Below are 11,405 nucleotides of genomic sequence, written 5' to 3'. Positions count from 1 at the left end.
TCTTGCACGGAAGAAGGGATGCAGAGCAGTCCTCACTGATGCTACTCAGTGCCCAATAAATGCCCATCCACCGCCTTGTTCTCATCACGCTCTGCTGCTGGTTATGATTGAGCATTTCCGAGAAAAGATGGCGGCAGCCCTCGGCCGCGGCGGGGAGCTGGCTCGTGTGGTACGGGGCTTGCGGATGTGCGGTTTCAGAATGTTTTATGCGATGCTGGCAACTAGGATCATCGTTTTGGAAACCACTTTGGTTACATTATAACGATGCAGAGAATTCCTACTTTAAGACAATTACCCACTTATTAAACGATTAGTGAAACACAGGCTGCCTCCCGAGTACGATCTTTTCCCTACGACGAGCAAGTCCTCTCCCCCGCCCCCCCACAGACGTCTCGTATTTTAAGAGCAGGCAACTTAAAATGAGAGCTTCTGAAGTTCTGAATGTTGTCCAGCTGTGAGCAACGATTACAGTGCACTTCATCTTTCTTTCCTAGAAGGATTTCCTGGCAGCTCCTATTTAATTACAACAATGTTAATTTCAAAGGCCTCAGCCCTCTTCCCCTTAAGAGTTTCCAGCACCGGTTGCAGCACCGGGCTTTTCAACGTGATTTGGCATCTGGTGGGAAGAGGGATTAAGGAGCGGTCACTAATTTCACAGCCTCTACTACCTCTGCTCAGAAAAACATGGGTCAAATACACAAAACCTTGCAGCACGAACCAAAAGGCCACCTGCATTATCCCCAAATGGTGCACGAAGAATTGTAATTTGGCAAAGTTGGAATATGAATAGGTTTCAAACCACACCTGCTGGTAAACAGAGGGGGAATGGAGCTCGTGATCTTGTGACCTGTTTCTAATTCCTAGGAAGGATCCAGTAAAGCAGGGGGTGGGCAATTCCAGTCCTCGAGGGCCACAAACCTGTCGAGGTTTTAGGATATCCTAATGAATATGCATGACAGATTTGCACACAACAGAGGCAGAGTGCATGCAAATCTCTCTCATGCATATTCTTTAGGGATATCCTGGAAACCAGACTGGGTTGTAGCCCTCGAGGACCTCATGTGCACTGATAAGATGGAGACCAACAGAAACTGGATCCTCCCATAAAATAAATATAACCCAAAACGTATTTACCTATTCATACCCAGTAAAATGGGGGGCTAGCTTGCTCTGGTTTTCAATACAGCCCGATCCAGTCCTGATTTTAATCGCAGCACATACTTTTCTTTGGGAAAACTACACAGCCATGCATGCATTAGTGTAACGCCTGGCCTGGTGCAGCCTGTCCTGAAATAATGGAGACAGCTGGCCAGCCTAGCAGTACAGGACAGCAGTGCACTGAAATCATTACCCTCTGGCAGGCCATGGCAGGTAAGCTGGTGTGCATGGTCCAGTTTACAGTGAACAGGTGCCCCCACAGCAGAGAAAGAGGACCAATCTGCAAACTAAATTAGCCTCCTGCAGCATGGCTGGGGCAATCTATAATGCACTGCAGACAAAGGGAAACTTTGGTGTCTAGCGCTGACAATCTACCAGCTCCTTTCAGCATAAAAATGCTAGTAAAGGAAGGAAGGAGGGGGGAAAAGCCCTTCCACTGACAGGGTCATGAGAATGCAGTCAGGCTTTTCCTGGAGAACCTTCAAGGCATTTCATTTTGAAAATGCTTTAATAAGGAAGTGTTGACAACAGTGTTTTGCAAAATGTAAAGGTACTATACAAATTCTTAATACAAAAAGAATAAATTAACAGCAGAATTCTTTTAAAAAATCCTGCCCCTCTTTCTAAAACATACAGATATTCTTGTTCGTCATCGATTACAGTTGAACAGAATCCAGGAAAAGCATCGCACATGCGTTACAGTCCATTCGTTTCAGGAGCAACCTCTGTAACTTTTCCTTTTATTTATTGATTTTTCTCTCTTAAATTTCAAACTAGATTCCATTTTTCACAACTGGTAATAAAACTATTGACATTAATATATGTAAAACTTTACACCTAGTTAACTAAGCAGTAACTGGTCTTTTGATAGCACCTGCTAGTTTCCAAAATTAAAAAAAGTTAATGCAGAATGAAAACAAATTAGAATTGTATTAACAGCATGTTCAACACTCATCTGCATAAAATATTTTTTTTTTCTGGTTTATTTAGACCCTGCCTCTCAACTTATTGTGGCGTAGACTTAACGCCCACCCATTGCTCGGCCCAAGGGCACTTGTTCCCTCCATCCTAAGACCACGATAGGCCCTTTAATTACTCGGGGATGCGGCTGTAAAATAAAAGAAATCATGGTTCTCAAGTGCTCCTTTACGAGGGCCTCGTTACACCTCAGCACCGTGCCAAGACAAGTTAATCGCGCGTGATTAACATTGCTCGCTGTATTTGCGTGTAACTGAATTCAGTTAAAAACAGTAAAACCTGTTCTACTTAATTTGTCTTTCCTACCATCCTAGCCGACACACGCTTTTACTGCATAATGACGCGAGCTGCTCGAAAACCTTTTCATCTGCCTCCAGTTCGTACTCCAATGAATTGGATGCAGCAAAACAAAACCAAAAAAAATAAAAAAAATTTCAGATTAACATCTGTCATCGAGATTTGGTAGAATGAAGGTTTTTTTTTCGTTGCTTGTTATTCTAAATGCAATGTCACGTAACAAGAGTTCTCACTCTCCCGGTATTCTTGGACCACACACACATCGCTTTGTCTCGTCTCCTCTTCACACGGTAATCCCCCTCCTCTCCCCCACCCATCCCCGGAGGCCTTTCCACCCTCTGCCTGTAGCAACACAAAAAATACCCTGGAGAGAGCAAAGCGGACCCTGGGCACAGGGAAAGGATTTGGGGCCTTTTAAAGTCCGAGGGCGTTCCGGGCTTGTTGATGACCTCGCTGAAAGCTCGCCGCCGCCGCAGCCTTCGTGACTCCATCTTGTTTTGTGGTGCTGATTGCTCCATCTTGCAGCGCTGGTTAGCAGACGCACACCTTGGCAGTCTGTGTGTGTGGGGGTTTTTTTTTTCTGCTTTGTTAACAGTGCAGGTCGGGTCCCTTGCTGTGCCGAGAGAAGCCCCTTTTGCTACACAAGTGCTATAAAGTGTGATCTTGTGACAGTTTGTACAGATCAATGTGCTTTCCTCTGATTTCATGTAAACCGCTTGGCGAATAAATAGGACATCTAGTACTGGTGGGTTCCATTAAGAGGACGGCTTTTGGCATTTTTCATTGTTAACTGGCCACAAAAAAAAAAAAAATAAAATAAAATCAAAACAGTCAAGAGATCTTGGTGCTTTGCTTGTCATCAGCCCCGGAGATGCCAGTGTTTGTACCTGCTCTCGTCAGCCAGAGGTCCCCGCGCTTCTCAAACCAGCACACGGCATCAGTTTCATGAGCTTTAAGTAAAGAAATAAAACAGATCAGCAGCACCGGGCCAGAGGCTGTTGTGGCTGGAAACGCACAGTTCAGAAGAGATGTCTTTTCAGCAAGCAGCTGCAGGAACTCCTACCTTCCTGGCTGGTTCGTTTTTAGATCTTTGGTAGCATAAAATTGATTGTGATCATCTGGCATAGCTCCGAAATGACAGCTTTGTATTGTTTTACACGCAGGTCCCCCCCCCCCTCTAGAACCCCTCCCCAAAGCCAGGAACGAAGACCACGACAGCCGCCTCTGCTGCTCGGGTCGGTGGGACTTTCACATTTTCACACGCCAGGGATCTACGGAACGGGGGCCGTTTCCATCCTGCCCGCTCCTTTCCCTCGTCGACCAGGCCGGGAGAGTTCTCAGTACTTTCCCCACGTCTGGCCACGCCCCCCTTTCTTGGTTGTAGGCGCGGACACCGGGGTCCAGGAAAAATCTCTGCTGCGTCTCAAAGTGAAGGAACCTGCATCTGAAGCCGGCGTGTGAGGGCGACCGCTTTTGGGGGTAAAGGCGAATGAGAGGCTGTGAGGTGATCTCCGAATGGCATTGACGTGATCAGGCTGAGGTCAGGGGTTCACACTAGAGTCCCAGGCTTGTTTTTCTCCTGCCCATACCACTGGACATCTGCTAGATCTGGATAGAGAGGAGAATCCAGGTAACAGCTGTCATATTTCCTGGAAGAGACAGGAGAGAGGGTCAGTTTGAACAAGACAGCCCAGCAGGTCTTTAATCCCTCACCTACGCCCCGGAGTGAAACAGAGGAAGGGTTGGCCCTCCACCCCACTGGCTTCGCGGGAATGTGGAAGTGAGGTGCCACAATCCTTAAAGACCAAGTCGGCCACTACCGGAAAAAGCTTAGCGTGAACAGCTTGTACCACAGAAAGCGAAGAGAACTGAAGGTATGTTGCAGGCACTTCTGAAAGTAACCTTGGCATAACACAATGACAAATGTACTTTTTCCCCCATTTTTAAGGACAGAAAAATCAAGGGCACACCTGTGAAGCGATACTTTCATTAAAATACCCTGCTCTGCTCAGCAGGTGTTTACCAACCAGGGTCTGGATTCTTGGCTTCAACAGCAACGTAAAAAAAATAGCAAAAGATGTGCAGCCTAAGCTTTGGGACCAGACTGGTTTGCCTCTGAAGGTCACACCCGAAGAGGAGACCCCGTGCGTGGCCTCGAAGACTCAGGTACATCATCATCATCACCTTTGCGTTATTCTTACGTTGGACCCGACAAAGGATTTCTCTCACAACCAGGGTAAAGTATTGTGGTTGCTGCGTTAAGTCCCCTTGAATATACAGAAATTAGGGTCAACCAAAAAGGCTGCAGGTGAGACCTGATGAAGGGGGCCGAACTCTCGAACGTTGGTCTCACCTAGAACGTGTTGGCTGACTCACCATCTGCAAGGCGCCCTGCTTTCTGAAGAGGGATAGGGACACCCACAAATCTTTTTTTCATATTATAAGACTCCAGGCCACGAAGAGCCTCAATATGTGCCTGGGCATGGGCTGTTATGGGACCTGGTTCTACTCTTCTTTCTGCCGTTCGCTCAGTGCCTCATCTTTTGTTGAACCAAGATAACATGGAAGGTGTTGGTAGATAAGAAGCCTCTCAGCCCACCCAATCTGCCTTGTTGGCTCTGCAGAGTCTCTTGAACTCGATCATCTTCTCTTGCCCTTATCATCCCCTCCTTGTACGTATCTCAAGCATGCTTGCATTCTGTGCTAGGGGATTCTTCACTAAACACGGCACTTCTGAAGAAGAGCCGTTTCTATAAAAAGTAACTTCATCTTGGGTCCACAGAGGAAACCCCATCAAAGCAGGGCTTAAACTTCTAACAAGCATGCTCCAACTGAAACGTGCAAAATTAGTCTCAAAATCTACAGTTTCTTGCAGAGTAAGGAAGAAGCAGGGCCGACCTGAGTCTGCCCATGCTGTGGGGATGCTGCGGAGGTAGAGTTCACAGCCCCAGTTGGGGAACGTGGCCTTGCCATCGCTCAAACGCGACACCTAATAGCCAGATTCAGGATGCACATGTACTGGGTTCAAAAGGCACTGTGGTCCCATGAACCCTGGTCCTGGACTGTTACTGCAATGGGCGGGACCAAGACCATGGAAGCTCCCGCCCACAGCACACCTGAGTCCAGGTGTGTGGAAATAAGGAGGCTCCCAAGACCTGCAAACCATTTCTGCTGTCACAGGGAACTCTGCTTTCACGCATGGGTGATGAGCGTTGTACATTATCTAATCCAGTGATGTGCTAATGAGTTCTAGTCATGGCTCTGCTCAACTCACTTAAATTGGGCTGCCGTCGCCCCTGGGGGAGCCCCCCCCCGCCCCCAAACACATCACCGGATCTCCATACAGACAAAGAGCGGGCTTCCCCATCCCCCTTACTATACCTCTAGTCATCAGTACTTTGGTGAGTTGCAGACTCAGACTCATCCATATTGGGTGAGTTTTCTGTTGCTTCTCTGAACATCGGAAAGCAAAGGAAGGAAGAGCAAAGACAATGTTAAAGAGAGGACGTCATGAGGCCGTTGTTAAGAGGAAGACAGATTCAGTCCTCTCTCAAGACATAGGGGTTAGTGACACAACACACATCGCATGCAAACGGTCACAAAGGCATTTGACTTTTGCTTGAAAATAAACTGTCAGTAAACCCGTGTGTCCTAGTTTGTAAATTTAACCTTTGGTGGTTTTGTAACATTACTAATCACAAGCCTGAATGTAGAGTGTGTGAGAGTGTGTGAGTGAGAGTGTGAGAGTGTGTGAGTGAGAGTGTGAGTAAACCTTACTCCTTGGACATGTGATTATCGTAGGCCTGTGCTTTGATTAACTCCCTTTAGGCCCATGAAGCATGGGTGCAGAGACCTTTGGTGCAGGAACATAATAAGAAGGGAGGGTGGCCAGAGATCCATGAAGGAAGATGAGACAGGAACGGAGATCAGCCAAACATTAAACCCCCCCCCCCCCCCCCCAAAAAAAACATCATTTCCTGACTCTGCAATGGAATGGAAAATCTTTCTGGCAAGATCAGCCAAAACGTAGCTGGAGGAGCTACTTTTCTAATAAGGAGTGCCTTCGGTGGCGGATGGATCTCCATGCAGTACAGCACTTCCTTCTCCGTGGGGAGAGAACACCCCCCCCCCCTTGCAAACTGGAAGGGAGGGCCACACGCCCGTGGGCGGGTAAAAGAAATCAATGTTAGCCTCAGTGATTACTTTGTCCGTTGCTGTGGTGTCCCTGATCTGCTGACCTGTGGGCTTCACTCTAGCCAGGTGTGTACACACACATTTACATACATGTATGCATGCACAAACACGTATCTAAACAAGGACACACGGACATCCACGCACAGTTTCACTCTACAAAAAGCAGTTCTGAGGGCAGAGGAGAGAACTGTTTTAAATTAATATTTGTATTCTCAAAACTGGTCAAGCTTCTTACTAAATTTCATCTTCAGCAAATATCTGGTTGGCTTTGAGCTCTTTGGAAGGGGAAGGGGATCAGGTGCAGACAATGAGGGCTCTGAGAATCAACGCAAGGCCCACTTCAATTTCGGGCCAAAGGAGGAGAAAAAAAAAAAAATACACACACACAGCCTGCAGCTCAGTTTGCAGAGTTTTGTAATCCTGGAACGCGAGAAACGTTACAGAAAAAGACTGTGAGAGGAACATCCACCAGGCCTTCTGCCTCCGGTCCCGCGACTCCGATGACGTCCCCATCTCGCCACAGCCACCGTCCTTAGCTGCTGCCAATAAATCATGGCTACAGCCTGGCTAGTGAAGGCCCGAAGACGGCCGAGTAATAGCCGCGGCTCCCCTCTCCCCGGGGGCTGGCGAGCACCACCATCTCTGCAGCCCCAGTCCTGGCCAGCCTGAGGGAATCAAACCCGCATCCTCCACAGCAAAGGGAGCTGCGCTTGCCACCAAACTGACCCCACTGTTTGCCCAGTTCTTAACATTTTGCATTTTCAAACGAAGCTCCAGCAGCACTTTCTTCGTGCAGAAAGCTTTCACTCGCACAGTTTTTTTTTCTGTGAATTCTTTTCTCTTTCTGAAATAAAATCCTTGGTCAAAATGGCCCTCAAAATACAAACTCAAACAGGATATCCACGTTGCATGCAAATCTCTCTCCTGGACGTTCACTGCAGATATCCTGGCAGCCTGACTGCTTAGGTGTGCCGCAGGGACTGGGACAGACAGCCAGGAAGGGGTGGAAAACAGGAGGAATGGGTCTAGAATCCAGCAGCTAAGATCTAATTTATTTATTTATTTATTTATTAACTTTTATTTACCGACATTCGTGAAACACATCATGCCGGTTTACATAGAACTCAATTGGGAAATACAGTATAACAATATAACAGTATGACATTGAAACAATAGGATGTTACTAAAACGAGAAGCAACAAACAGAAAAACCAAAAGCAAAATACAACAAAATAAAATAATGTTAAAGGAAAACGAGGAGTGTAGGTTTGAAAGAAGGGTAGGCAGGGGGGTAGGGGGTAAGGGGTAGAAGGTAGGAAGGGTGGGAAAAGGGGGATAAGTAAGGGAAAAGAAAGGTATAGATTGAGGAAAAAAATGCAGGTTAACAAGAGCAGAATCCGGGGGTGATTATAGCCAATGACCTCAAGGTGGCCAAAACAGGTGGAAGTTTGAATAAAACAAGTTACCAACAAGGGCCCTGAACTTGCTGGTCGGTGAAACAGAGAAGTGTGGGAGCTTGCTGGGCAGACTGGATGGGCCGATTGGTCTTTTTCTGCCGTCATTTCTACATAAGGTAACGGCAAAGCCAGAAAGCTGCTCGGCTGCATAGGGAGAGGAATGGTCATTGGTAAAAGGGAGGTGACACTGCCCCTGTGAAGGTCCCTGGTGAGACCTCACTTTGAAGGTGGGGTCTCCAGAACTGGGCACAGTATCTAAGGGATAGAAACAGGAAGGAGTCTGTCCAGAGGGAGGCTGCTGAAATGGTCAGCGGTCTTCCTTCTAAAGCATATGGGGAAGGACTTAAAGATCTAAACATACAGACCCTAGAGGCAAGGCGGGATAGGGGAAATATAATAGAGACAGTCAAATATCTCAAAGGTCTCCATGCACGGGAGGTGAAGCCTTTTTCAACGGAAAGGAGGCTCTGGAATGGTCCTCTCAGAACCTGCCAACCCCCTGGGAGGCTCTTGAGCTCAAAGAAATTTCTGCTAAGTTCTCTCTATTTTTTTAAACTATTCCCACAGATGGAACTGAGTAAAAACCTAAACCTTTTTTTTTTATTTTTTAAATTGTTTAAGACTGAAGGGTTTTGCACCTCCACCATCTGCTGGAGACAGAGAAATACTGAGGGACTGTAGGAGGCACCTCGGGGCATAGGACAGAGTCAGTCAAAACCTCTCTGTCTCCATCTGCTGGAGGGGAGGAAAAACCCAGGAGTCTGGAAAGATCCGGGTACGCACAGGGAACGAGGGATCATAGAATGAGGATGAAAGAGGTAGATTTGGGAATTTAAGGAATTCTGTCTTTACAGAGAGGTTAGTGGATGCATTCGGAGGTGGTGGAGACAGGGTCAGTATCTGAATTCAACATGGGATAAACAGTATCTGAATTCAACATGGGATAAACCCAGAGGATCTCTAAGCGCATGGTAGGAATTGTAGGACTGCGCACTTGGTGGGGCTTGGCAAACTAGATAGGCTGTGGGGTCTTTTTCTGCCATCACGTTTCTCCATTTCTATCAACTATTTCCGTTCTTTATCCAATTTCTTTCTGGCAATCTAAACTTTGTAGGTGTAGCCATAACAAATGCTTCAGAGCCATGATCCCGTGTGGCTCACCAAACACAGAGGAAGAGGACTAAAACTACAAGCGTTAATACACTTAAAACAGAGAGGACTCCGTCTCCATCAGCAGCCAAGTGTAGATCAACCCACCACAAGCAAGATGACCAGCCCAAGCTGCGCTCACGTTGCAAGCATCCCATGGCATCCATGGTGGGACTTCCAAGCTGAAGTCAGCCATGCTGGGTTGTGAGGATTAGACCCCAGCCCGGGTGCACCGTAAGGCACCAGGCCACAGACTGAGCGATTCCGGCATTCAAACACCAAGTACAGATAAAGCATGACCCGCGTCTTCATGATCTCATCAGGGGTTGGGCATTGCTATTCACCGACATCATTTGAGTTGATAGCCAGGGCCATAGCAACATTGGCTATAATTCTAACTGGCACAGCTGACCAGCTTCCTAGGATACTTACATTAAAGGTGCTAAACAAACCATTTTTCTGCACCCTTGCCTGTGTGCAATGCACTATGTGCTTTTCGAGCCGATGCACCATAATAAGAATTCACCTTTAATAAAAGTGGCGTGCGTGCCAGGTTAGTCACCCTGTATATGTACATAGAAAGGTGAACACAAGCCTGATGCAGGGAGCTGAGCTCTCAAAAGCTCAGCCACAGACGTATTACGTTAAGCCAATGAAAAGGTCTCGCCTCCAACTTGTTTGGTGCCATTTACTATTTCGACAAGCGCCTTGTAACTCACCCCGTCTGCCAGGCAAGGATGTGGTGGGGGCTGCTGGGTGGGGTAGCTCCAAGCTCTTTAGATGGTGTCGAGTTCCTCTGACTGTGAGGTAAGGCAGCTGGGAAGCAAAGGAAAGAAAGAAGAGTCAAAAGGTGGTCAAGGAAGTCTAGCAACGTGCACTCAGCAGGTCAGACGAATGCCGACAAGCAGCGACGATAAAGGACATTTGTATTTGCTCTGGGTTCAAATCATGCACTTTTGGCTGGGTTTGGCAGTCCAAAGAGAGGAGAGCTTTCAAAAACCACCCTGAAAGGTGCTCACAGCCCAAGAGCGAGCTGGTTAGGAAAGAGAGAACGGCATTTAAAATGTACAGAACGACAGAGAAACAAACTTATTATGAGGTCCAAGCTGGGCCAGGTAACGCTCATGCCCCAGTTTAGAAAAATCTTTATATCGAGTTCAATATTCAAAACGATTTGTCTGGCAAACTCGGGACATAGCTGGGGATTTAAATGAGCTTCCCCGCTCATTGGACTTAAACTTATCCGGGTAGCACCGAGTATTAGGGCTCTTCGTCTTCAGAGCAGGTCCAAACCTGCCTGGAAAACTGCGATTTTCAAAGTATATTCAAAAGATAAAAGTGTCAGGCACAGAGTCCCAGCCTCCCGATTCCCCCTCGCCCTCCCCTCCCAAAAAGGTCTGAAACATTTGTGAGCCTGAGGTGCGCCCCCACCCTCCTCCCTATATTCAGCCCGTTGCTCATCCCCACCCGGCGCCCCCAGGAGCGCCGGGCGTCACTGGGAGCGGGGGCGAGCGTGCTCTGCACCCGGCGCCCCCGGGAGCGCCGGGCGTCACTGGGAGCGGGGGCGAGCGTGCTCTGCACCCGCTCCCAGTGACGCCCGGCACTCCTGGGGGCGCCGGGCGTCACTGGGAGCGGGGGCGAGCGTGCTCTGCACCCGGCGCCCCCAGGAGCGCGGGCGTCACTGGGAGCGGGGGCGAGCGTGCTCTGCACCCGGCGCCCCCGGGAGCGCCGGGCGTCACTGGGAGCGGGGGCGAGCGTGCTCTGCACCCGCTCCCAGTGACGCCCGGCACTCCTGGGGGCGCCGGGCGTCACTGGGAGCGGGGGCGAGCGTGCTCTCCACCCGGCGCCCCCAGGAGCGCCGGGCGTCACTGGGAGCGGGGGCGAGCGTGCTCTGCACCCGGCGCCCCCGGGAGCGCCGGGCGTCACTTGGAGCGGGGGCGAGCGTGCTCTGCACCCGCTCCCAGTGACGCCCGGCACTCCTGGGGGCGCCGGGCGTCACTGGGAGCGGGGGCGAGCGTGCTCTGCACCCGGCGCCCCCGGGAGCGCCGGGCGTCATCTGGGAGCGGGGGCGAGCGTGCTGAGCGCCGGGCGCCCCCGGGAGCGCCGGGCGTCACTGGGAGCGGGGCGAGCGTGCTCTGCACCCGGCGCCCCCGGGAGCGCCGGGCGTCACTG

The 11,405-nt window shown here is 49.4% G+C and overlaps 1 long non-coding RNA gene across 1 annotated transcript; it reads right to left on the bottom strand.

The window, feature by feature from the left end:
* Positions 1-2,926: 2,926 nt before the first annotated feature.
* Positions 2,927-10,453, bottom strand: LOC115099127. The gene is made up of 2 exons (XR_003858688.1): positions 9,953-10,453; positions 2,927-4,082 (listed from the first exon to the last, which is right to left on the bottom strand). It is a non-coding gene; the product is annotated as an uncharacterized LOC115099127 (long non-coding RNA).
* Between the last annotated feature and the right edge of the window lie 952 nt (positions 10,454-11,405).

The sequence above is a fragment of the Rhinatrema bivittatum genome, chromosome 9 (genome assembly GCF_901001135.1).
Source record: "Rhinatrema bivittatum chromosome 9, aRhiBiv1.1, whole genome shotgun sequence".
NCBI classification, from domain to species: domain Eukaryota; kingdom Metazoa; phylum Chordata; class Amphibia; order Gymnophiona; family Rhinatrematidae; genus Rhinatrema; species Rhinatrema bivittatum.
This window is presented reverse-complemented; position numbering and strand designations above follow the sequence as displayed.